Source organism: Ailuropoda melanoleuca, chromosome 8, assembly GCF_002007445.2.
Source record: "Ailuropoda melanoleuca isolate Jingjing chromosome 8, ASM200744v2, whole genome shotgun sequence".
NCBI lineage: Eukaryota > Metazoa > Chordata > Mammalia > Carnivora > Ursidae > Ailuropoda > Ailuropoda melanoleuca.
In genome coordinates, this window is record NC_048225.1 from 118,906,836 (window position 1) to 118,910,998 (window position 4,163).

A 4,163-nucleotide genomic window follows, 5' to 3' on the forward strand; every position below is an offset into this window, starting at 1 on the left:
GCAGCGACGAGCCTTGGAAATGGGGAACAACGTGATCGATTGTGCCCTTTACAGATGCTGCTTTGATAGCACGGTAAAGGATGATGGGTTGGAGAAGTAAGATTGCCAGGCGCTGATGAAATGCTACGGGGGAGGGACCCGTAAAGAGATGATGACAGGAAGCCAGCAGAGAGACGTGGAAGGCTGGAGCCAAGCCCTTGCCCTCCTATCTGCAACATTTCAGTAACTAACGGAGATGCAGGGGAGCCCACGTGGTGTGTGCTCGGAATTCTGGGAGTTGTCAGGAGACCCGCCTGAGCCCCTGACCATGATGTTTGGGAGAACATAGTAGGTATGCATTTAAACTGGATCAGGCCCTGAAGGTTTGCAAACTCATAAGGGGATGCTTCAGATACAGACCTGGTCTTCAAAGCTTCAAGGCCCACGGGGATTCTGATCTCCTTTGGAAAGGACCTGGATTCAAAATTCTCTGGATTCTGCCAAATAAACATCCTCTAAATCGAAGGAAGAGCTGTCCCTGCCCAAGCGGGGCTTTGATTGCTGGACTGTCAAGAAAAACAGCAGGGTTCTCAGGCACCAAATGCAGGAAGAGAACCAGCACCCCAGATACTGGTCCTTTTAGACCGGATGGTCCAAGGCATGGGGCTCAAGAGAATTGGGGCCACAGCAGCCCTCTGAGAAGACCAGGCTTGAGTCCAGCCCACCCAGTGGAGTCTGAGGGGAGCTGCCTGTTGACAAGGAATGCATGACAGAGAAGTGACTTCACGGAGTCATCCCATCAGAGATAAACACAGGCCATGCTGAGGCCTTGAGGGGCCCAGATGGAGGCCAAGAGAATGTGGAAAAAGTGAGACACGTGCATTGACCTTAAAAGGGGTCCCAACATGAAAATGATGGCATTTCCTGCTCATTTGGGAAAATCGGGGCCTGGTTTTCATCTTTACGTCCACCAAAACTCCATTTGTCTCCAGCTCTCACCCTATCTGTCTTTTCTCCCCCGACTCAGAGAGCGACAGGGACCACGCACCACGTACTGAGGGCTGGAGGCGCTGGCCTGGCCCCACATGCGTTCCCCTTAATGACAAAGACAAGAAGACCGGGAGATGATGGGGCTGGATTTGCGGACTGCCCTGTATGGTGCCTCCCAGTTAAAACAATCTTTCGTTTGTGCTTTCTCTCAACCCCCCACTCCTCTGTCCACTTATTTTCATCTTTTCCCCCCTTTCTCTGTTTTTTCTTGCTTATAAAATCTAGCTCGTGTGAGTCATATTCATATGGTTATGAATACAGTCGGTTCTTTGTCATCTGTGATAATGAGAGGCGGGTCATGTGGCTAACCCCAAACTTCAAACACTATTCATATACATGACTGAGGAACATTCCAGTCTGACTAACAGTCTAATATTTGGTTTGGGCTGCACTTGCTGAGTATCCATTCGCTTGTTAGCAGGAAGGGTGCAGAGAGGTTAACCGGCCTCAGGAAGGATGAAAGGATGGGAGTGCAAACACCGGCCAGGTCTCCTCCGTGGAACGATGGCCTGCATGTGTACTAGACTTTGTTGGTTTGTGTGATGAACGCTGCAGTGGTCTGCGTGGATAGCATGGCTGGGACAGGGTGCAGGCCCTCGTAAGAGAAGGTGATCATTTGCCAGAGGTTTGGAGAGACTAAGCCTCCAGACCAAGTAGGGTCAGTATCTCAGGTCCAGAGTGGCTCGGCCTGCAGCGACAGGGCAGGGACAGGTCAAGGACTCCTCCCCAGGTTCTGCGGTCAGTTTGATTCTCCGTGGGTGGCCCTGCACTAAGGAAACCCTCTTGGACACGTACAACATATGGATAGATAGATAGATAGACAGAAGGATGGACAGAGAGATAAAAATAGACAAATAGAGAAATAGCTGCCACATAGATATAGAAAGTAAACAGATGTTCCATGTATAGCTTATATTTTACATTTTACTTATATAGTCTCGTAAGCATTTTCATATCATTTGATTTTTCCAATGTCTATAACATTTAATTTTATGCGTGCACAGTCATTTATTACATTTCTATACTATTGAGATATTGTTTCCAATTCTTTGCTTCTTACATATAATAATGCAATGAAAATCTTCCTGCATGGATGTTTCTTTGAATTGTTGAGTTGTTCCTTAGCAGAGATTCTTTTAAAAATCAATTTCAGAAAAAGCAAATGAATTTCAGGATAAAGGGATACAAAAATTTCTAAGGCTCTTGAATCAATTATCAAAAAGCTTTCTAGCTCTTTTTCATGGCTCTTCCGAGACAGGGGGCTGCTTCGGGATGAGACTGAATTTCTGTTTCCCAGCCACTGGCTGCCAGAAACTCACTGAAGTGGATGATGTTTGCAAACTTCTTACCTTTCACGAGAAGCGTGTGGCCACAGAAGTTGCTGCTGATGCTTTGGGTGAAGAATGGGAGGGTTCTGCAGTGCGGACTCCTGACGGGAACGACAAACAAGGTTTCCCCATGAAGCAGGTGTCTCCACCGTGGCCAGGTCCACCTGCTCCTGAGTGAGAGACGATCCTATTCCAGACCAAGGAGGACTGGAGAAAGAAAGCACACATCTTTGGATGCCAATCTGAGGGATCTCAATTTGGTCATTGTAAGAAAAGGGGGAGAAGGATATCCCTGGCCTCACTGATACTACTTACCTCATCATCTGGGACCCGAAAAACCTGGCAGAATCCACACACCTTTCAGTCTCTCTAAGAGGATGCTTCCCACCAGTAGGGTGTGGCAAAGCCCCTAAACAAGGACGGGAAGAAATCTAAGTGCAGAGCAGCCCGGATTCAGCGTCTTGTTTGTTACTCGGCACGTCCTGCCACACAAACGTGGGTGTATTGCTCTGAAGAAACAGCGTACTGAGAAAAATAAGGAGGAGTCTACAGAATATGCTGAACTTTTGACCAAGTGAAAGACGGGCCAAAGAAAAATGCCAGAAACAGATTGCCAAGAAATGGAGTCCTCTCTGTCTTCTCTAATGGCTTCCACCTCTGAGTCTGAGTCCAGTCAAAAAGGAGAGGTTCGAGAGTAATAAATAAATAAGATCAGCCATCAGAAAAGAGAGAAAAGCTTTCTTTTCTTTTCTTTTCTTTTTAAGATTTTATTTATTTATTCGACAGAGATAGAGACAGCCAGCGAGAGAGGGAACACAAGCAGGGGGAGTGGGAGAGGAAGAAGTAGGCTTATAGCAGAGGAGCCTGATGTGGGGCTCGATCCCATAACGCCGGGATCACGCCCTGAGCCGAAGGCAGATGCTTAACCGCTGTGCCACCCAGGCGCCCCAAGAGAGAAAAGTTTTCTAAGTAAGTGGCAACAATTTATACTTCTCTTGGCGGTATAAGCAGCAAACACTTGCTACCATTAAAAGCTGTGTTTCATAAAGATTAGAACTTCACATAGGTAAAAATGTGATAATTCGATGTTTTAATTAGGATTTCTTTGCATTTATTTTGCAAACATTTTCCCTATGCTTATAGAACGCTCAATTTATAATGCTGCCCATTTTTCTATTGGAGATTCTTACTTGTATAAGCTATTCTTTTTTCTATGAGCTATTCTTATGAACTTTGTGCTGATTTTTTTTCTTCATTTGTTTTTGTTCTTTTAATTTTGTTGGTGATTCTAATATTGAAAATTTTTAATTTAATTATCCCCAAATCTTTGCTTTTACTTTGTGATTTCCTCTATGCTTTAATGTTTATATTTCCTTCTCCACTTTAAAGACTAGAAAATATGTATTCAGGGGCTTCTGGGTGGCACAGCGGTTAAGCGTCTGCCTTCGGCTCAGGGCGTGATCCCGGCGTTATGGGATTGAGCCCCACATCAGGCTCCTCTGCTGGGAGGCTGCTTCTTCCTCTCCCACTCCCCCTGCTTGTGTTCCCTCTCTCGCTGGCTATTTCTATCTCTGTCAAATAAATAAATAAAATCTTTAAAGAAAAAAAAAAGAAAATATGTATTCATATTTTCTGCTTGCTTTACTTTATATATTTAACTTTATAATTCATGTTGTGCTTTTTTGCACATAGGATGAGGTGAGGATTTTACTGGAGATCCTTCTCCGAACTATTTATTAACTAATCCATTGGTTTGTGATGTTTCCTTACCACATATCACGTTCCCATACATGCAGTACACAACTT

The 4,163-nt window shown here is 45.0% G+C and overlaps 1 pseudogene; it reads left to right on the plus strand.

Moving 5' to 3' along the window:
- The first annotated feature begins 2,301 nt into the window (after positions 1–2,301).
- On the plus strand, positions 2,302–3,055 carry LOC100480306 (annotated as a pseudogene).
- Positions 3,056–4,163: the final 1,108 nt, after the last annotated feature.